The 23,701-nt window shown below is 43.9% G+C and overlaps 1 protein-coding gene across 1 annotated transcript in view; it reads right to left on the bottom strand.

Moving 5' to 3' along the window:
- The window catches only part of LOC138102840 (mothers against decapentaplegic homolog 2-like), a 121,844-nt gene extending 110,882 nt beyond the window's left edge, over window positions 1–10,962 (bottom strand). The window contains exon 1 of the mRNA XM_069000591.1: window positions 10,904–10,962. The gene's annotated coding sequence lies outside the window, so the exon portion shown is untranslated. The remainder of the gene's footprint in view (window positions 1–10,903) is intronic.
- Window positions 10,963–23,701: the final 12,739 nt, after the last annotated feature.

A 23,701-nucleotide genomic window follows, 5' to 3' on the forward strand; every position in this document is an offset into this window, starting at 1 on the left:
GCCTTTCAGTATCAACTACCTGGTCAGGATGTTTATATGAAATGAAATATTAGAAGAGATGCTGAAAGTTGGGCTATGTTTAACATTCACTACAACTTGCACTTCAAATCATTTAAAAGAAAAATTATAGCCATTTAGAAAAAAAATCTTGGTTTTGGAGCTTCTATTAGACTAGTTTTATGTATTAAAATATAAGCCCCAAACCAACCACATTATTTCAGGCAGACAGCTGTTAGAAATTGTTCAAGTACATTATGGTCTTATGGATAGAAGTATGGCATTGAAGTCAAAAACAATCTTATTTCCAGGCAACAAACTCCAGATAGTTCCCATATTTCCAAGCTGTATAAGTTAGTTCAGTCAGCTGAAAAAACCTTGATTTAGCTAAAACTTAAGACTAGGTTCAGTCTACTCAATTTGAGCTTTCAAGGCAGCTTACATGCCTCTACATCCTGTACAGATACACGCCTCACTTCTATCCAAAACACACCAATTTAATCTTACTGAAGTTTCCCATCTGCAAAACAGCATGGTTGATTTGGGATACTTCAGGCTACAGTATTTTATGGCTAATTTATGCCTTGTCACACCTTTGCAGTTTCACTGAGAACTGTCAACAGGCACTAGATTATATTCTACAAGTAACTTTAAATCATAACTTTTCAACTTCCACAAAACAGAACATTCAGTAGGCATGACATTTCAGTTTCAACTAAATTATACCTCCATAAACCAGCTTCTGAGAGCACCTCAAAACACAGGTGAAGCAAGAAATGTAGTTTTCTCAGATCTGGGAGACAGAGGTTCCAATTAACAGGGACTCAAGATTAACACTGGGAACTTTATGCAAGCCATTCAAAATAATATATCCTAAATAAGAGAATCATAGAAATTTTCAAATTAAACACTAAGACACTCAGGGTACAGTTTCATAGGGAGACAAGCCAACCCAACAGCTTCCTGCCACAGGAAGCACAGCCCTCCTTTTCTTCCCTGTGGCACCACCACCACCTCTTTATCTGTGCTAATACCTTTCCACAAAGACTCAGCTAGATAACCAAGTAAAAACTGGTCCATTTAGGGGTGGCTTTTGTTGGGTTTTTTTTGCTGAGTTTGTTTTCTTTCAGGTTAACAAGTTGCAGCAGCTCACACAGAGTACTGTAAGTACTCCAGCTGATGTCAGGGGAGTTACAGAAGTATGTATGGAGGACTCCAGTCCCAGCCTTAAGCAGCCATTTTAGCATTGACTGCTTTGCTGGAAATGCAAATCTGGGCATGTACTTTTAACTTAGATAATTTATTTTGGTGGCAAAGCCAAATAGGTAGTCTTACACTCCCTTTTTCGCATGTTCTGAACTGTTACTGAGTAACTCCAGAGATGAAACAGGAGGCTTACATGGCCTCTACTGTTTTAACAAACTCTCACACTAGGTTTCTGAAACGGAATAGCAGTAACTCTGAATGTTATAAAAAGACTTCAATATTTGACCAAGGCAAACATTAGATGCTTCAGAGGCATATGCAAGAAATTGAAAAAGACCAAATCAAAGAAGATAACCTCTTTTGCTTTAAGGATCCCATTTTAAATACTAGCAATTGATGGTATAATACTTGAACATTAAATTCAGTGTTGAAAGGTGTGGGCAACCAAGTACCACTATCACTGCTTATCCACACACCAATTCTTCTCCCCATCTATGGAGTTCACTGAGATATAATATATGTATTTCCTGTTTAGCTTCAAATTTGACACCTTTCATTGCCCCAGAATACTCCTTTGATTGTCAGCCTTATAAAACACACACTTCAGTACGGTCTCATTTACCACCAAGGTAAATTGCCTATTCTTCCAGGCCCTCTAAACATTCTCAATGCTTTTATCCAATTTTTCAGCTTTACAATACTCCTTGTGATGAGGTGTCCAATTTTGCAGTATTCTCTCCCTTAAGACTGATCTATGTATCATTTTCTGTATTCCTTGGTGTTCTTTTTTTTTTTAACCAAGATTTGCCTTTCTGCTTCAAATGCACATTTGAGTAATTTAAGTCTTGCAGCAGGAAAGAATTTAGAAGCCACATACATTTCAGTTTTTCTGTATATTTGAACTCTCACACTATTTTGACATACTCAGAGGGGAAAAAATATAAATCATTATTTTCCCACTTCCAAAAGACTAAGCTCAGACCTAACTAATTGGAAATTTCCAGATACTATACTTTGTTTTAACCATTTCCCTTACAGACATGTGCTCATCCAGCTTCTCTAGAAGCTGTCAGCATTTGATCTGCTACCCCAGTGAAAAGTAGCTTTAAAAAAAATATAAACCACAAAGGGATACACTTAAAGAGCCCTTTATTATAATGACTATTACAGCTTAGCATCTGTTTAAAAAAAAAGACACAACAAAAAAACCCCACAACATACACCACAGCTGCAGACTAAGTCTGCGAGGTTTAAACTAGCTTCTTCCTTCTAGCTATTGTTTTGCCATGTCAGGGATTTGCCAGGAGTATCAATAAGAATTTCATTAAGTTATTCCCTGTATCTTTCAAAGGGTAAGCAGAGAAAATATGACACAAGTAGGACAGAACTTCATTCATCTTAATACTTCAGCCAATTGTGATGGCTACTCACAGGAGAGCAGCACTCTGCTCCAAGCCTAGAAGAGACAGTGCAAAGTGCAAGGCATGGTTAGGTTGAATTATGAGCAATTTAGATAAATGCAAATTATGCAAGGAAAAAGTAGCAATAAAGAAATTAATAAGAAATACCCTATTCTGCCAGGAGTGGTACATACAGCCTAGCGCTCCATCTCCAAAGGTGGGAAAAGGACATGCTACTCAAGGAAAGCACAAGAACCTGGCTCTTTTCTGAGCCTGTTCTCATAATTCTTCAGCATCTCAAACTGTTACAGCAGTAAATTAAAGGCTACATTCCTACCCATTCCCTTTAGCAGCCATTTATGGACCTCCTGCCCAAAAATTAATCTAACCACTTTTTGAACCTGCCTCTACAACCTCATGGCAGACTGCACCAGAATTTAACTGCTCACTGTTTAAAGAACTACTTTTAGCTATTTTCTTTATCATCTTCTTAGTTTCAAAAAGTGTCTCTTGTTCTACTGTTGCAAAATGCGGAATATGTAAAATTTTCTTAAGAAGGAATGTTCTTTGATCTTTATATACTTTCAAGCCTAACCAACAAGAAGGGAGATTTAATCCATGAAACAGAGAGCAGCTAACAAGCTCTAAGTGATGTCCAGGTGTTAGAAAGACAAACTACTTCTTGGTAGAATTGCCTTGTTAAGGTTTAGGGCTCGACATGTTTCAATAATCTCAGACCTAGGGGGAGGTTAACAAAGCTTGGGAAGAAGGATGTACCACTGATAGTGGACACAAAGAATGCAGAATTTATGGGCCACAAGGACATTTGGCAGACCTCCCAAGATAAGGGAAAAACTAATAAAGCCAACTCAGCAACTGCTGAATCAGCTCCAGCTGGGTAAAAGGTAATTCCAGCACAGGGAGATCACAACTACAGACTCATGAACCACTGACCCAAGAAACCCACTGACTCAAAAGAAGAGAAAGACTGAGCATGAAGAATAATTAGCATTAGAAGCAAGGGAATCATTATCCAATAGAAGACAGAATATTAATTAATAAGAGAACTATGTAACTTGTAGCCAATGAACACTAATTCCTTTGTTTGCTAAAAGGTATAAATAGTAAAATATAAAAATAAAAAATAATATAAAATATAAAAAGTAAAAAGTTTTAATAGTTGGTGTGCTTGATTTGTGGAATACCACTGAGCACTCAGGCCTGTGCAACTCTGAAATAAATAATCAATGCCTCCCCTGAGTGTGTAATTATTGGCTTGTTGCACGCCAGGTAACGAATCTGATTTTTGTGGACAACACTACCACTGCAAGCTTTGCTGAAAAACTGTATTCATCTTGCCTGCAAGCTTCATGATTCTGTACATTTGAATCACATCCCTCCCTCAAATGGAGGGCTATCATCAGCCTGTTGTCACAAAGAAAGTATCTGAACACAGCTCATACAGTTTGGGATGCTCCTCTGGAGAGATGCCAAGCCTGAAAGCTTTACTACTTCAATTAGATTACAAATACTCAAAGACATTGGCTAAGGACTGACCTAAAGACCACAGAAAAATTGTATCAGTCTATGGTTATCTTCTCATTTATCTTTTGGGTCATATTATCCTAAAGCTCTCAACATTAAATAAAAAGTACAAAGAAATCTACACCTCATGAGGAATTTGGCCATAGAAGGCAAAGTGCATATCTGATGCTAAATATCTAGCAGCAGCTCAAATAAAAATGAGGAGCCCTACACCTGTGTTGGGTTCTAAATATCTACCCAGTCTCAGACACCATGTTTATGGTAATAGGTTTACGAGTCACTGTTGCAGCTCATTTTTGACCAGCAAATTCCATTTCAATTAATTAACTGTAACTTTTGCCTTCAAATTGATACAGTAATATAGGTTTTGATCTTTGTTCCTAAAGAATCATCCTTTTATACACTGGCACTGTTGATACTAGCCTCTTGCTAAAAACATTCCTCTAGTTTTTTTGCCTTGTACACTTTCTTCATTAAAAAAATGTATATATAAAATGCTTTTTCCCCAAACACACCCTGAAGACAATCTTTGCCAACAATGCAAGAAACATTTCCACGTTGCTAAGCTGGCTTCAAATTACATACATGCTAAATATGTAATATCCCCTCTTCCTTGCAATATGGTTTTTGTGATTTCCTTGTAGTCTACAACCAACCATCTCAAAAAAATGAGTACTCATTTACAGGATTTTTAAGGATTTTAAGTGTGCTTCACAATCACTTATTCTTTTCACTGACTCTTCCTTTGCTCACTTTCTTCTACTGAGGCCCAACACCACAGCCCGAATCTGTTTTTTAATTCCCATGTACTATTTTCAATTTCCACTACAACACACCAATATACAGGGACTTTAAGTAACTGCAGAGAGATTTTTAAGATTCCTTTCTGAGCTCAACTATAGGTGAACTATTAGCATCAAGGCAGCAGTGCAATACATAGCAGAAAACTTCCACTATTTTATCCCTTTCCACGTTCTCTGGATTAGGCCTTAAAACTGCAGCTTTGAATACTCAAGGTGCACTCACTGTTGCCCAGAGAGGTACAAGAGTTTCTTTAGATTGACGGAACACAGGGAACACATGCTGTTATTCCCAACAGATTAATACTGGAAAAGCTATAAACTGCCTAACTCTGGTGAGATTTATTTCATCTCTGCCCCCATAGTATCTCTGCTTCCTGATGCACACGTTTCTATAGTTGGTTAAACAGTGTCATAGTTGGCAGCTTCTAAAGTCACAGCTTGAGTCATGTCTGCTATTTATTCCATTCTATTGTTGTTCTCTGGAACAAGTATTAAATATTAAGCCCATTATCCCAGCAATAACTAAGCATAAAATACAAAGTAAACCTTAAAGACAGAATGCTATCAGACTAACATCTTCAAGAGAAATTTTCCTTTCCTGAGTGTCTGGAACATACTATAAACACACTGGTGCTACCAAAAGTAACAAGTGCTTTCTGACTAATTTATTCTAAAACCTTATGCAACATATTTCATATCAGTCTACTTATTCATCTTAAACTTGAAAACAAAGAAATCTGATCTCTCCTAGTTTTACTAGAAGTATTCTGTCTTAGAGGAATTTCATTTGCAAGAGCCGTTCTGGAATAAAGAGGACAGAAGTAAAGCACCTAAGGAAAGAAGATCAAGGAAAATAATTAATGGTATTTGAGAGAGAGTCTACAAGCTCATTTCCTCATAATTTTAGTCCCATTTTTGAGATTTTTTTAAGGCAATTTTTTTTTATTACTCCTGGAATTTGGACAAGATTCTTTATCAATTTCACCAGCTGCACAAGGTTTCAGATCTTTCAGAAGACAGAGGTATATCCATCCTTTCCCTTCACATGTGCCCGGGATATTACTGGTTTCACAATAGTGACATTAATTGAAGCATGGTCTATTTAAGGCAGCATCGAGACTTTAGGTTAAACAATAGTGGGAGTTGAAGTTTTAAAAGGCATAGCTTATGTAGTACTTGCATGTCTCCTATATTAAGTCAAAGTCATTAAGACTTAGAAAAACAATAAAACAAGTATTTCATCTTGCATTGAATAGAAGAAAAAACAAAACTAATTTATTGTCTGCTTCTTGATCCTTCAGGCTGTTATTCCATCCAAGGAGACAGTTTATTCTCTGTGGAATCTGAGAAAGTTCTCCTCCATGTTAATGATCTCACCTTGCAGGAAACCTGAATTTTGCATGAACTTCAAACTAAAATCAAAGCCAGTTTTTTCCCTTTCAGATAGAACACACTCTAGTTACATTACTCAGTGTAACAGACACAAGAAGACATTTCACTTCTATTGCAGCCACAATCCTTCCAAAAACTGCCTTTTGCAATTCCATAAGGGATAATTCTTTCTCTACAAACGAATATTAGACACCTGGTTTTGTCATACTGGAGAAGCTCAAACCTACTTGTCACATAAATACTTTTCTGAAAAATAACCACACAAGAAAATGAGATGGTGCTCGTCTTCTCTCCTCATATTTCAGTCATAGTAGGACAGCTTCAAGTATTTCCTTACTGGTTTTTGGGTGTTAGGGTTTTAGGGTTTTTTGCTTTGGAGGAAGGGGAATACAGCCCTACTGAGCAATACCCTCAAATCCACCTCCCAGTTCAGCTTTTTCAGCCAATTAGCCCAGCAGTGAGGAGTGGCTCTGAAGAGCTCCCTCCCAAGGGGCTCCATCTGGCCAACTCACAGCCCAAAGTTCCAAGGAGTAAAAAGCCAAGGTCCTGGTTGAGCTTTGACATGAGCCAATGAGGCAGGCTGCTTGTGATCTGGGGGAACAGGAGCAAGGAAAATTCTTGCTCTGGGTCAGCTTTAGAATGAGAATTTCAAACATGCCTACAGAGACTCAACATGCACAATTTTTAAGTATACTATGCTCTAGTATTGCAATGCATCTTGAAACTCTGCATAACTGTAGTACCTTTATTTAGCTCACTGAAAACAGAATTACCCACCTACTTTGAAAGTAGACTTTTTTCCCCTTACTCTTTTCATGAAGTTTGATTATGAATCAAATGAGAAAACTCATATTTCTCATACACAGAACTAAAATAAGCACAATCATCACATTAGGAAAGCTTCAGAAGTTAGATTTTTTTTCAGTTACTAAGGACTACTGTAAATGACATCCAAATGTAGTAATGAAAAGCTATATTGCTATTAGAAAATTGCACTCTATGTAACACATGCATTCATGGTATAGTAAAATTGCATGCAACTGGACACAAGAAGAGATGTTAATTTTACTAATCTTTGATGAAATTACTAATAGGACTGATGTATTTTAGCAACTCTCCTAGAATTGCAAATGAGGAAAATTACAACTGCGGTCAGCCAATTCACCTGTCTCTGCAAAGCAGCAAACTTCTTCCACTTAGTGTTATGAGCAACCTAACAGTATTGCTCCTTAAAACAGAAGGCCATAATAGCCCCACAAAAGCACCAAAGAAGCACTCCAAACCACAGCAGTTTAAGCCCTTACCTCATTAATTCTAACTAAATTTTTTCATGTGTAACAAAGTGTCAACTTCATTATTTTAGAAAATAAATACTCCTGTGCTAAATTTGACAGGAATATTCACAGAACTGGTTATCAGGTACCTAGGTACCTGTTTCAGTTTTTATGTGTATAGCTTAGCAGCTTCTCCACTTCACTAAACCCCAAACAATTGCATTTAACAATTAGTTAATGCAAGATCACTTTCAATACAGGCCAAACATAAACATTTCTCAAACAATCCCCCTTGTTAAGCAGAGTTCACTTTGCATAAGCTCGTATTGCTCCAGTGTAATTAAATCTAGCTTGAGTCCCAGACTAAACTGATAGGAGACCCAGGAACTGCTCTCTCACAGTCTCTTATTGGTCTTACTTGACCACTTATGGCTGTCACCTATCATAATAATAAAAAGTCATATGGAACAAAGCCTTATTGTTTGTAACAGTTTCTCTATTGAAAGTGGAGAAGAATGTTTAGGGAGGTTTTCTGCAGTAGCCAATTTCTTCTAGCCCAGAGTACCGAACACAGGGCTGCCTGTACTCTCTATTCTATTACAAAAAAAACTAATCCCATCGCGTGACCTGCAGCTATTCAGTTTAACAAATCAACAATTACAAATATTTTGGCAAAGTAAGCTTAGGTATTGTTTGCCTCTCAGCCACTTCACAATCAGTTTATGGCTTTATGATAAAAGTCATTAAATCCAATCTGAAAAGCAGAATTTACAGCTCACTTGGCAAGTCAGGCCTATTAATGGATGCTTTCAATTACAGGGCATTTATATGCACAATCATTAAGGCAGCATTGGATACATTTGAAAGCTCAAAAATTTTTGATAATAATTGAAACTTTTGTGCACTGTTCTTTATACAAACAAAACTTAGGAATTCATTTCAGTCTCAAGCAGAGATCAGAGTCGTTATCCAGGACCTACTACAAAGCCAGTTCTCACAGTACTTTTGTGGGAAAGGTAATAGAGGTGGAAACAGGTTTTTTAAAGTTGTGTTTAGTAGCAGAGATTTTTTTGGAGCGCAAATAAACTCAATTATATCAACTGCTGCTCAGCACTTCTGAAAGATCAAGTGGAACAGGAAAACAGAGGACCCAGAAGGGGCTTTCATTTGGAGATTCACTATAATTATTTGATTTTGTTCATGAATCTAGCTTCTGGGTGGAATAAAAGAAAAGATCAGTTAAGAGACCAATGATTTTAAACTCATTTTTTCAATTGTGGTGCTCTTTTTAATCATCACGCAGAACCTCAGAAAAGTTGACAAATTCTTCTCCAAGATTATATTACACACACCCGGCTTCTTCCATAAAGAAAACTGGATCTTCAAACACTCTCATTCCTTTTGGTGACTGTCAGTATAGTCTGACCCACACAACTGCAGAACAAAAATCAACTACCAGGTTACTCTATTAAACATCCCAATATGCTCTTAAATATGTGCTTAGACTTGTCTTTGAGTTAAGTTTAAGCCACCTTAAATGAGACCCTCCCCTTTCTCTCTTTAAAGGCATTTGTAACTAATGCTATCTTTCATCATGATAGTGCTAAGCAAACGGGGAAGGGACTTCACAAACCTCCTCTTTACTTACATTCTCATTCTCCTCTAATTCACTAGAGTTTGTAAACATTAAAGTTTTAAAGGTACACCTCAGAACAAACTCACAGTCAATCTATTCACACAATGCAAGCTCCAACACTGCAATGAAGCATAGGAAAGAAGAACAATGTTGCTGTTTAGACTAAGGGAAGCCTTTCACTTTGACAAGGGTGGGTTTTGTTGGTTTGGGGTTTTTTTCCAGTTTGCTCTGTTCTCCAAAGACTAATCAGTCTCTCACTAGAGAGTCCAGTCTCCACAGAAATAATGCCACAAATCAATCTGAAAGTTCAGGTCTCTAGGCTAAGAGGAGCACTTAAAACAAACCTGCTGTTATGTGTAGTCTCCTAATAAGCTGTTATTATAAACTTCTTTCTACATATGGAATCTGAATGATTTATAACCATGAACTGTGATAACATGAGCCCTACACAGGTTGCAGCATTCACTAGCACTATTTTCAGAAATAGTTTGATGGTAAACCCAGTAAGCAAAACTTTTTCTTAATGCTATCCACTTGTTTGTAAAGGATTTGAAAAGAGCACAACACCCTCGTTGGGGTTTTTTTAGTCAAAAACTGTGACAGACAAACGAAAATACACGGGACTAGGCTGCAGTGTGAATTCCAGCTGTTCAATTCAACAGCTCTCCAAGACTATCACAAGAGCTCTTCACTCACCCACCTTTTAGCCATCTTTTATTTCCCCAGAATGAAGACTTAAAAGACTAGCATCACACTTTTTCTCTTCCCCTCCACAAAAAAATTACAAATAGGGACTCCACAAAATTACAAAAAGGAACTCTGCAGTAACACCAACTGCTTGCATTTATCACAACACAACTTTTCCTATGTGCTTATCAAGGTAGATAACATACTCAACAGATGATGTTTGTTTACATCTTACAATGCATGGATAGCCACAGCATTAAAACTAACACCATGAAGAAAACCACTAATCAATTCGCATGTACATGTCTTATGTAGACTATGTATATTTCACATTCATGGCTCTGGAATACACCAAAAGAGCACTGGCTGAAGTGAAGCCTTGTAATCCTAAGCACTTCTTTGCAACTTGCTTCTAGCTTTCTCCACCACCCTGGCACGAAGTCTTGCACACCTAACCTCTGTAAGAAAAAAAGTCCGGGCAAGAGAGGGAGGAGAGAAAAGAAAAGCATATATTCTTTTCCCCCCCTCCCCTCACACACACACTAAGGGCACAGGCCAACCCTTCCCACCCTTCAACACCCAGCGTCGAGGGCTATTCCGGCGTGTGAAAGGCTGAGGGGGTGACAGCGACACACCCCGCCTCGGCCCTGCTTCCCTACGCAGACCCTGGGAACAGCCAGCAGGAGCCGCCTCCCTCCCCCCGTGGCCCTTTCCTTCCGCCAGGAGAGGCAGCCTCCCGAGCCGCCACCACCACCGGGGCCCACCGCGCCTGTTTGCCGCCCTCAGCGCCGGCAGCGCCCCACCACAACAAAGGGAGAAGAAGTGTGCGGGGAAGACGGCACGGGGAGGAACCCCTGTCTCCCACCGGGACCAGGCCGGGCCTAGTCAGCCCATACACCGCCGACGGGGCACTCCTTCCCCCAGCGCGGCCAAGCCGCTTATCGAAACCACCCCAAGACCAACCTCCTCCTCAGCAAGCAGCCCAGCCGCCCTGCTCCCTCAGCGTTGCTTTCCCCTGCGCGCCCGCCCTCCCCACACCCATTGGCTCCCGCCCAGACCCGCCCCCAGAAGTGGGCGGGGAGGCGGTGCATTGGTTCGGCCATTCGTCACTTGAGAAACAGTGGGCGAGGATTGGGCAACGCTTGCCAAGGCCCGACCCCAGCCGCCGATTGGCGCATTGAGCCGCCAATCGAGTGCACGCGGCCGGAAAAAAAAAATAAGGAAAGAGAAAAAAAACCTCGAGGCGAAGAGAGATGGATCCGGCTGGGCGGGGCGGTGCTTATTGATGACTTCTCGTTCCACGCGCCCGCTAGGGGTGGTTGATCAAGAAAGGACAATCGGAGCGGAGGTTTGAGTTACCCGCAGGCGCGCAGCCGTACCGAGGGGAGCGCGCGCAGCTACTGTAACATTCTGTGCCGGGCGCAGGTGGGACCTGAAAAAAAGTAGTGCGCTGTTTCCCGACAGAAATTACCTCAGGGACCGCGGCGGGCCTGGCACGGTGACACCACCCCCCGCTCCCCTCATCCGGACCTCCTGCTCTCAAGCGGCCGATAAAGCCGTAACTAAATCGAGGTTTAAATGTTCCTTGGATAAGGGAGGGCAAAATCTTTTCCCTCAGTCCGGGTACGGATGGGAACCACGGTGACCCCTCAGGGACACAGTACTGCACAGTCCCCACAGCTATGGTGAGGACAACATGGCCTGCTCCCCAGCCCTCACGAGGCCTCTTTTCCCGGATCGCATCCTGAATCTTTTGGTCGGCAGCAGCCGAATATGAGCCAGCATATGCCCAGGTGGCCAAGAAAGCCAAGGGCATCTTGACTTGTATCAGCAATAGTGTGGCCACCAAGACGAGGGCAGTGATCGTGCCCCTGTACTGGTGAGGCTGCACTACAAGTCTTGTGTTCAGTTTTGGGCCCCTCACTCCAAGAAAGACATTAAAGTGCTGGAGCGTGTCCAGAGAAGGGCAATGGAGCTTGGGGAAGGGGCTGAAAAAGTCCTATGAGGAACGGCTGAGGGAGATGGGAGTGTTTAATCTGGAGAAGAGGAGGCTGAGGGGGCACCTTGCTCTCTATAACTGCCTGAAAGGAGGTTGTAGCCAGGTAGGGGTTGGTCTTTACTCCCATGTAACAAGTGACAGTGTCACTGAAATCGTTGGGATAAATGAGACTCCCTAACACTGTCTTTTTGATGTTAGCAAGTAAGATATTACTTTATTCTTGAGCAAGAGGTGTGTGTGGGGCTGACAACGTTCTGGCTTCCACACAGATGCCTATACAAAAGTTTTTCACTTATCTATGCATTTTCAGCAAACAAATAAATTAATATTCATTGGTTCTAAGTTACATAATTTTTTTCATAATTAGTATTCTATCCTCTATTGGTTATTGATTTCTCCCTCTTCATGCTAATCTGGTCCACGTTCTTTAGTCTTTTTGCTATCTTTTTCTCAGGCGGGGAGTCTCCAATTTTCCAGGCCTTAATCTCCTCTGTATCTTCTGGTGTTTTGCCAGTGGGCAGAGTCACCACCAAAGATGCAGACACAAACTTAAGGAACAAGTGTAATTTACTATAATGCAAAACTGCAAAGAATTACAAAATGATAAGCTAAGCAATGCACCTAATCATTACTATAAAACATTGCCTATAGTGATTAAGAAAGACACATCACCAGTTACCCTAATACTTTACTCCTTCATCCAGGTCTGCGCAACAGCTGGGGAAGCTCCAGTCACAGCGAAGGACTGGAGAGCCACTCCCAGCAACTGGGAAATCCTACATGGTGCATCCACCCACAGGCAAGGCTTCCAACTTTGCTGTGAGAAGGCCCAGCTTTTATATTGTTGGATAAACAAGCTGACATAACTTCTAGTGTGGGAACATCTGGTTTCATCCTCCTCTTGGGTTCCTCCCAAAGCCTGGCCAGGGCTCAAGGATGAAACAAGGGAGTTGTCTTTGATCATACACCTCCAAACAAGGCCAGATGTCTGATTTCATGGCCTTGTCTGGTTTATAAATATGGAAAGGTAAATACATGTTTCACTAATGACACATATACCATATTGCTAATAATACTTCATTAATGAGTGGATACATATAACATTTGGTTGGAAGGTTCATCCAGAGGTCAACTTTGGCTCAAGGCCTGTTGTTCAGGCCTTAGTACTTCATCTGGTTACTCCAATGTCCTTGAAGTGCCATACATTTAAGATCCCAGATGCCCAGTATTCAAATCCTTTTGGCTTTGTTTATTGAAGCTTGTCGGGGTTACTTTTAAAAAACTTAATGTTTCAGTGATTTAATGATCAAAGTAACAATAAGAGTCTGAAGAAACTTAACTAGTGCTGGCAAAAAGTGGGCGCTGCTTACAATTAATTAAAACAACTAATTAAAATTAGTTAAGAAACTTCTGTCATTTCCAACAATTTCCCCCTTTGGAAGTGATCTTAATTACTTCTTTTAAGATTACTTCCACTTAAATCATTGAGTATTTAGCAAGACTGAAGACACTAAAATGCGATAATCACTGTTAAAACTTATTAGGTAAAACATTTAAATATCTAGTACCTTAACAATACTAATCAAGATTCTTAACACTAGGTAAACAAACTTAATTTTCAAAAAAATTCCATTATACAGAGTAACCAGCCATCTCTTTGAGATCTTTTTCAGTTTTAGAAAAGAGAGTTTTTGTTGAATCTATACATTCTCTAACATCCCATTTTGCAAATTTGGAATAAAATCCATAAACCAACAATTAATATCAAAACTATGATAATTATGCCAATCAGTTTTCTTGCGATTGCACTTAAATTTGGGATTCATGATGTTATTCAATTAAACACATCTTCCACTTGATCCCTTGATATGGTCCCTTCCACCTTTCTCAGAGAAGTTCTTCAGTCCAGGTTTTGAGGTACACCCAGTCTCTGGGTTGGTATGGATGGGTGGTGATGTCCAGCATCATGAGTGCTGCCAGTACAATGTATCTGTGGAAAGAAGACACCACCTACCCTAGGGATATAACATATTCTGTTAGACTCTGGTTCGTTATTTTACTTTCCTGCTCAACTGAGATCTCCATGGGGTGTGCAAGTCCCATTTCACCCCTAACATTTTAGCTGGGATTTGCACTATTTCAGCAGTGAAGTGTGAACCTCTGACTGATGACATTCCCACTGGCACTCCAAACCTCAGGATAATTTCTTTCAATGATACCAGTCAGTTGTATACTCAAAACTTGAGTCTTCAATGTTTCTACTATAGACTCTATTTCCCCATGAGTTACCTTATGTTGTTCCCCTGCGATTTTCCTCATAAGGTGTTGGGGAATTATCACCTGTTTGCTGGGTGTAATCCACTATCCTTCAGGACTCTGTTCAGCATCTAACAATTTTGCCAATTTCCCATCTTCAGCCTGATAATCAGCAGCCTCCTTGTCCAAATGCCGATATTTCTCAGGTAAGACCAACAGAATGTCTCCACCGGCAGCCTCCTTGGCTGCTTTGTCAGCCAGGCTATTTCCAATATTCACTGGAGTCTCTCTGAATTGATGAGCTTTAGAATGCATTATTGTCACCTTTTGAGGTAGCTATACCCCCTCTAACAATCTCTATATCGTTCATGTTTCGTGGGGGATCCCTGACAGGTTTACAGCCCTCTCTCTTTCCAAATGGCTTCATGGGCATGGACCACTCCAAAAGCAAATTTCAAGTCAGTCCATATATTTACAGTCTTATCCTGTGAGAGCTCTAACGCTCTCATCAGTGCAATCAGTTCTACTTTCTGAGCCAATGTTTGGGGGGTTAGAACTTTGGCTTCTATTACCTCATGCTGAGGTACCACCGCATACCCAGCTTTTCAGATTCCATTTTTTACAAAACTGCTCCTGTTCATGAAGAGTTCCCAATCCACTTCTTCCAAGGGAGTGTCCTGTAGATCATCTTGACTGGAGTATGCCTGTTCAATAGTCTGCAAACAATCATGGAGCAGTTCCCCTTTTTCCTGGGTCAGCTGCTAAGAACACTGCTGCATTCAGAAGGGCAGTTGTTGCTGTGAGCCAGCCCACTGCAGGGCTTGGGCAGTGTGATACCAATCAATCCAAGCCCATCCCCTGGATCAAGTTTCCCGAAGAGGCAGACTCGGAGGGTGGGTCGAGGGGCAGCTCAGAAGCCTAAGCCGCACCCCCCTTGGGCAGCGCCCGGGTACAAGCCACCTCCCCTGGTTCGGGAAAATTCTCGGTTACTAGGTTGTTCATTGGTTCTTTGTTATAACTCCCGCCTCTCTGTTTCCCCCAGTGGCTCTTGTTACATTGTATCCTCCCCCTGTCTTGTAACTCATTGGCTGTTTTCCCCTTTCACCGCGGTTTTCAAATTCCCTATAAAAGTGAGGACAAGCCTCGGGGGGAGGATCCCATCGCATTCCATCCCTTCTGAGCTTGTTCTGGTTGCTAAACTTCTAACAATAAACCTGTTAGGAGTCAGACCAGAACAGCCTCTCTCTTCCTTTGTCTCCGAGCTAACGCAAGCCGATACCATCGGCTTCTGCCGTGTTCCCTCTGCAAAGAAGCCAGCAAGCTAGCTCAGCCAGCAGCACCTTTTCCTGATGCCGAAGTCGCTTCAGCGGTGCACAGAAGTAACGCAGCTGGACTCTCTATGACCGGGGGCTCGCCAGAGCTCGTGCCTGGAGCACAAGTACTGTGTTAGGTTGGCGCACCAAGCGTGGGGCTCACGCGAGTGGATCCCTGCGACGTCGTGGCTGTCAGTGGACAGCGAGAAGAAGCGACTTTGGACTTGCCAACACCTCTCGGTGCAGTCTGCTCTGTTTTAGTAGCGGTGCCCTGAGAGAAGGCTGCTAACTCCCACTGATTCTGCACTGAACTGACTTTGGAGAGCAGCCGTGCCTCAGAGAACCCCACCTGTGCTTTTTAGTTTGGGACCAGACGCCTTTTAACTGATTTCTGAAACTCGTGTGAGTATCCCCGGTCCCTGATATTGTGTTTCTTTTTTCATTTTGCAGGTGGCAGGTGGAAGAAGTGCTGAGAGAGCGATGGGATCTAAACTGTCTCAGCCCCAAAGAGGTTTTTCTCAAAGTTGCGAAATTCCTTGAAGTTAATGGGTTTAAATTTTCAAATGGTCTGTTAAAACAGTTTGTTCGCTGGCTTTTCTTTTACCTTCCTCAAGTGTCTCCCACAAATTTAAAATCTCCTGCCTTCTGGCAGGCTGTGGGGGATAAGATTACTGATTTAAAGCGAAAAGGGGACTCCTCTGGAGAAAAAAATCTTTCCTCTAGTTCTAGTCCTTCGGGACTTGCATAAAATGGATCGTAAAGAAAAGTACAAATCCCCTCGCAGTTCTTCCCATATCCCTCCTTTCTCCCCTCCTGCTCCTCATCCCACTTCCCCTTCATTGGAAAAACCAAATTGGGTAATACGCCCAGAGGCACAGAGTTGCTACCTTCTCTCTGACCCCTCTCGGTCTTTTCAGCCACCGTGTCGGGATAGCCCTGGCCAGGCTACCTCGACCTCTTCCCAAACCCCATATCCCTCGCCCTCATCCTCAGTTCTAAGCCCAGAAAACTTTTAAATGCTGTTTGCCATTATCCTCCCCCCCACTCCACATGTCTGAACACAATGGCGCTGACCGCATGGCACAGTCCACCCCTTCCCCCTCTTCTTCTTCCCACAATCCCTTTCAGCCTCCTACCCTCAACCCTTTCCTATCCCCGCCCCCAGAGGTGATGTCATCGGGTTCCTCCTACACGTTGGGTAAAACCCCCTGCGTCGGGAATCCCCACCCACCCTGTGACCACGCCTCCTGGTCCTCCAACCCTGCCCCCTGTCGAGGACTTCCTGGTTCCCACGCCCCCCCTCCGGTCCCCACGGGGTAAAAAACCAGAACTGATGCCATCTTGAAATCGGGTCCGGAAGTCCCCTCAGACCCCTCCTATCCCTTTGCTACTCCTGTAACATATGATCAAACTGGCAATAATCCCACACGGAAACCTTTTGATCCTGCAGGGCTGAAAGAGCTTTGCAAAGCCCAGAAAGTATTTGGGAGGGAGAGTCAGTACTTTAAGAACCTTCTGCAGATAACTCTCACCAGTACAGTGATTGTGCCACATGACCTCAAAAGCATTTTCTCCTGCTTGCTTTCACCATCCGAATTTCAAATGCGGGAAGATGGTTGGAGAAAGCAACGGGGAGAGGTCCTCCCGATTTTACTGCAGGATCCAAACAATGCAGGAGTTACTATGGATCACCTTAGTGGTGAAGGGTTATTGTCCAAGCCCCAGAACCAAGCTCAAAATACACCAGAGCCAGTCTTGAATGCTGTAAAACAAGTGTCAGAGGAAGGGTTGTTAATGATGCCCCCTAAATTAGCACCTCAATTGAATTACACAGAGATTTGGCAACTGCAAAATGAGCCATTTATTGATTTTGTAGATAAACTGAGGCTCGTAGTGGAAAGAAAAGTGAAAGGTCCAAAAACAAGAGAGCACATTATAATGCAAATTGCAAAGACTAATGCCAATGATGCTTGTAAAAAAATTATTTTGGATCATCCATTCGAACCTCCACCAACCCTTAACCAAATGATTCGTGCTTGAACAATATTGGTGCCAATTCATCAGCCAAATTTTAAAATGGGGAAAAATTTAATAGGAACAGCAGCAGCTGCTAATGCAACAGCACCTCAGGGCGATAGAAATGCTAATCGGGTATGTCACAGGTGTGGCAAACCAGGGCACTTGGCCTGGAACTGCAGGGCTCCTGCTCCAATTAATCAGGGTTTCCGAGCTGTCTCCCCAGGGCAAATGTCATCGCCTGCCACCCATGGGATGCAGCCAAAAAACTGATCAGACCGGGTGGATTGGCAGGGCCATGCAGGGGAATGAATCATGAAACTGCCACCAGGAAAAATGGTTACCACGACCACTGCAACTCAAATGGACTCGGTGTCACCCCAGAGAATCGTCGTGAGTTGCGAGAATCTGAGAGACTGTATATTGTTTGTGTTAAAAGATGTTGAACATTCACCAGCTGACATTTGTGTTACCCCAGAAATTGTTCAAGTGGGGCCACAAGGGTTCTTTACTGTCAATATCCAGTGTGTTAATCCTCCCTATTTTCTTGTTGTTAACCGAGTTGTAGCCCAAGCCATTCTCATGCCCAGTAGTCCGCCACAGGACTACAACCCCTCTGTCTTCTGGGCTGAGGTAGTTGGGAACGACAAACCCATGCTTAATTGTTAACTGTCTTGCCAAGGCTCGGACATCAGCCTGGCAGAAATGACGGACACAGGAGCAGACGTGACAGTCATTTCCTCCCACGATTGCCTGTCAGACCGGGAGCTGCAGCTGCCAGAAGGTACCGTGGTGGGATCTATATCTGCCCAGAGAAGCAGGGCAGTTGTCCAAATTGAGGGTCCAGAGGGACAGATAGCATCAGTCCGTCCTTTTGTAATTGACTCTGGGTTTACATTGTGGGGCAGAGATCTCATGTCCCAGAGGGAGGCTCGAGTCGAAAATCCATCTCAACCCAAGAGTTTTCAATAAAGGCCACTGTGGAGTGACCCTTCCAGAAATTAAATTGGATCTCTGACAAACACGTCTGGATAGATCAGTGGCCTTTGAAAAAAGACAAATTAAAGGCGCTCACCACAGTTGTGGAGGAGCAATTGAAAAAAGGAAATATCGAACCATCTAATAGTGCTTGGAATTTCCTGGTATTTGTAATCAAAAAGCCAGGGAGAGACAAGTGGTGCCTCCTACACAACTTGTGGAAAATAAATGCAGTTATTGAGGACATGGGATCCCTGCATCCCGGAATGCCTTCACCCTCCGTGCTCCCTAGGCAGTGGAAGGTAGCAGTCATCAATATTAAGGACTGCTTCTTCCAGATCCCACTACACCCAGACAATGCACCCTGGTTTGCCTTCTTGGTACCTTCCATCAACCGAAAGGCTCCCATGCAGCGCTACCAGTGGCGAGTTCTGCCGCAAGGCATGAAAAACTCACCCACCATCTGCCAGTGGTATGTGGCTCGCATTCTGTCCCCCATCAGAAAGTTAGCAGCAAAGGCAATAGTGCTCCACTATATGGATGATGGTTTGGTGTGTGCTCCTAACCAATCCTATTTAGACTGGACATTAGGGAAGGTAATCAAGACCTTAGAGGCAAATGGATTTGCGATCCAGGCCGAAAAGGTCCAGAAAACCTCTCCATTTAAATACCTTGGACTGAAAATCCATGAACACACTGTGGTTCCCCAACAAGTCAAAATTAATGATCACCCTAAGACCTTGCAGGAACTCTATCAGCTCTGCAGGTCCATAAATTGGGGGAGGCCACTCCTAGGGCTGACAACAGAAGATCTTGCTCCTCTGTTCAACATTCTGCAAGGGAAAGATGACCTCACATCACCTAGGCGTCTAACAGTGGAGGTGAGACAGTCCATCTGTAAGGTACAGGAAGTGCTGTCGTCCAGGCAGGCATACCGCTGCACCCCAGGTCTGCCTTTTCAATTTATTGTATTAGGGGAGATGCCATACCTCCACGGGCTGATATTTCAATAGGACAAGGTGCAGAGTGATCCCCTGTGTACTAGTTTGAAAACAAACGAGTGGGAGGCACCAAGTCAGAATAACAATTTAATGGAAATTAAAGAAAAGGAAAAGAAAGTAAAAGAAAACACTGACAGAGTCAAGATACAACCTGAGTCCCTATTAGGCAGGGTAGTGGTAGCAGTCTGGTGGAATGGTGGCTGCGGTCCTCTGAAGTGGTGATCCTGCAGTAGAAGGGGTCTGCTCTTCCTCAGAAAGTCCAGCGGTGGCTGTGTAGCTCCTGTCCTCTGGAAATCCAGTGGAGCCAGTGTCTTTGGTGCTCAGAGTCCCAGATTATATCCACGATGGGATGCTTGGTTCCTCCCTCTGGGTGGAGCATCTCACAATGGGGTAATGAGTCATGAGGCCAAGTGTTGATTAGGCTCGTTAACAGAAGATAGTCCAGAGGGAGTTATCTCTGAGTCATGCAGCAGGACAATGATGGGCCATTAGCAGAAAGATAGTCTGGGGGGAGGAGGCAAGGAAACACTGCCCCACCTGATTTCAACAGCTCATGAAGATGGTAATAGAATACACCTCAACCCAGGACATTATCCACCCCTTATTCTATTACCATCTACATCATCCCAAATCAATACCTTCTTAAACTCTAAACACACATACATATATATATATATATATACATATATATATATATATATACAATGAAACCCTACACACCGTTCTCACCTAAGATTAGGTCTCCCTGTGGTACACAACGCGTTTCCCCATCTTTTTGCATTACCCACCAAGTGCAACCAGGTCCTTGAGCAAAGACAATCCCACGGATGGGTTTGCCTTTGCCTGAGGTGGGATTAATCCAAACAGTCTTTCCTAAAATACCTCTCAGGTGTACCACAGGGAGTCTATCTCCATCCACTCTGTGCAAGGGTTCAGACTCGGCAGGACCAGCTCGATTGATGGACCCTCGGGTATTGACCATCCAGGTAGCCTTCGCTAAGTTCACTTCCCAATTTTTGAAGGTCCCCCCACCAAGTGCCTTTAGGGTGGTTTTAAGTAGTCCATTGCAGCGTTCAACTTTTCCAGCAGCTGGCGCGTGATAAAGAATGTGATATATCCATTTGATACCGTGTTCTCTGGCCCAGGTGTTGATGAGGCTGTTCTTAAAATGAGTCCCGTTGTCTGACTCGATCCTGTCAGGGGTGCCATGTCTCTATAGGACTTGCTTTTCCAGGCCCAAGATGGTGTTCCGGGCTGTAGCATGAGGCACAGGGTAGGTCTCCAGCCATCCAGTGGTTGCTTCAACCATGGTCAACACGTAGCGCTTGCCTTGGCGAGTTTGGGGAAGGATGATGTAATCAACTTGCCAGGCTTCCCCATACCTGTACTTTGACCATCGTCCACCATACCACAGAGGCTTTACCCGCTTGGCCTGTTTGATTGCAGCACAGGTCTCACAACTGTGGATGACCTGTGAGATGCTGTCCATGGTAAGGTCCACCCCTCGGTCACGGGCCCATTGGTATGTTGCATCTCTCCCCTGATGACCAGAGGCATCATGGGCCCAACGAGCTAGGAATAATTCTCCCTTGTGCTGCCAGTCCAGATCCACCTGTGATACTTTCACCTTGGCAGCTCGGTCCACCTGCTCGTTGTTGCGATGTTCTTCATTAGCCCGACTCTTGGGTACGTGCGCATCCACGTGTCGAACCTTCACGGTCAGCTTCTCTACTCGGGCGGCGATGTCCTGCCAAATCTCAGCGGCCCAGATGGGTTTCCCTCTGCGCTGCCAGTTGGCTTTTCTCTAGCGAACCAGCCATCCCCACAGAGCATTAGCTACCATCCACGAGTCGGTGTAGAGATAGAGCCTCGGCCACTTCTCTCGTTCAGCAATATCCAAAGCCAGCTGGACGGCTTTAAGCTCTGCAACCTGACTCGATCCACCTTGTCCCTCGGTAGCTTGTGCAACTTGTCGTGTGGGGCTCCATACTGCAGCTTTCCACTTCCGGTTAGCGCCTACAATTCGGCAGGAACCATCAGTGAAGAGGGCATAACGTCTTTCAGTCTCCGGTAGCTCATTATATGGTGGGGCTTCCTCAGCACGAGTCACTTGCTCTTCCTCTTCTTCAGAAGATAATCCAAAAGTCTCACCTTCAGGCCAGTTTGTTATAATTTCCAGAATCCTAGGGCGATTTGGGTTTCCAATACGGGCACGCTGTGTGATGAGGGCAATCCATTTGCTCCATGTGGTGTCGGTGGCGTGATGCGTGGAAGGAACCTTTCCCTTGAACATCCACCCCAGCACTGGTAGTCGGGGTTCCAGGAGGAGTTGTGCCTCTGTGCCGATTACCTCTGAGGCAGCTTGGACTCCTTCATAGGCGGCCAAGATTTCCTTCTCTGTGGGAGTGTAGTTGGCTTCAGATCCTCTGTAGCTTCGGCTGCAGAATCCCAGTGGTCGGCCACGAGTCTCACCAGGCACCTTCTGCCAGAGGCTCCAGGACAGACCATGGCTCCCGGCTGCAGAGTAGAGCACGTTCTTCACCTCTGGTCCTGTCCTGACTGGGCCAAGGGCTACCGCATGAGCGATTTCCTGTTTGATCTGGGCGAAGGCTTGCTGCTGTTCAGGGCCCCAATGGAAATCGTTCTTCTTTCGGGTAACCAGGTAGAGAGGACTCACAATCTGGCTGTACTCAGGAATGTGCATTCTCCAAAAACCTATGGCGCCTAGGAAAGCTTGTGTTTCCTTCTTGCTGGTCGGTGGAGACATCGCAGTGATCTTGTTGACGACCTCAGTGGGAATCTGACGGCGTCCATCTTGCCACTTTACTCCCAGGAACTGGATCTCTTGGGCAGGTCCCTTGACTTTGCTCCTTTTGATGGCAAAGCCAGCTTCCAGGAGAATCTGGATGATTTTCTCTCCTTTCTCAAATACTTCCTTTGCTGTGTTTCCCCACACGATGATGTCGTCGATGTATTGCAGATGTTCTGGAGCCTCACCCTTTTCCAATGCAGCCTGGATCAGTCCATGGCAAATGGTGGGACTGTGCTTCCACCCCTGGGGCAGTTGGTTCCAGGTGTATTGCACACCCTTCCAAGTGAAAGCAAACTGGGGCCTGCATTCTGCTGCCAAAGGAATGGAGAAGAAGGCATTGGCAATGTCAATAGTGGAGTACCACTTCGCTGCTTTGGACTCCAGCTCGTACTGAAGTTCCAACATGTCCGGCACAGCAGCACTCAATGGTGGTGTGACTTCATTCAGGCCACGGTACTCCACCGTCAGTCTCCATTCTCCATTGGACTTACGCACTGGCCATATAGGGCTGTTGAAAGGTGAATGGGCCTTGCTGACCACCCCTTGGCTCTACAGTTTATGAATCATCTCATGGACGGGAACCACAGAGTCTCTGTCTGTGCGGTATTGCCGACGGTGTACGGTTGCTGTGGCGATTGGTACCTGTTGTTCTTCAACTCTTAGCAGTCCCACGGCAGAGGGATCATCTGAGAGGCCAGGCAATGTACTCAGTTGTCTGATATCTTCTGTCTCCACAGCAGCTATCCCAAAAGCCCAACGATGTCCTTTTGGGTCCTTGAAATATCCATTTCTGAGATAGTCTATGCCAAGAATGCACGGGGCCTCCGGGCCAGTCACTATGGGGTGTTTCTGCCACTTGTTCCCAGTTAAACTCACTTCAGCTTCCAGTACAGTCAGCTGCTGGGATCCTCCTGTCACCCCACAAATGGAAATGGGTTCTGCTCCCACATACCTTGATGGCATCAGAGTACATTGAGCGCCTGTGTCAACCAAAGCCGTGTATTTTTGTGGGTCAGCTGTGCCAGGCCATCGGACCCACACAGTCCAAAAGACCCGATTATCCCTTTCCTCTACCTGGCTAGAGGCAGGGCCCCTCTATTCCTGGTTCTGGTGCATGTTGCTCCCTTCTGGTGAATATGTTCCTGAGGTCCCTTCAAGAGGATCAGTCATACTATCATTCTGGTATCGTCTGGAGTTCTGTGTGCGAGAGACCGGAGCAATGTTGACTCTAGATGCGCTTCTTGTGGTAGTTGTCCCTCTTTTTAGTTCCCGTACCCTGGCTGCTAAGGAGGAGGTGGGTTTTCCATGCCACTTACTCATGTCTTCTCCATGTTCCTGAAGGAAAAACCAGAGATTACCTCGTGGGGTGTATCCTCTCTCCCTGGT

This window comes from Aphelocoma coerulescens, assembly GCF_041296385.1.
Source record: "Aphelocoma coerulescens isolate FSJ_1873_10779 chromosome W unlocalized genomic scaffold, UR_Acoe_1.0 ChrW_unloc_scaf_2, whole genome shotgun sequence".
Lineage (NCBI taxonomy): Eukaryota > Metazoa > Chordata > Aves > Passeriformes > Corvidae > Aphelocoma > Aphelocoma coerulescens.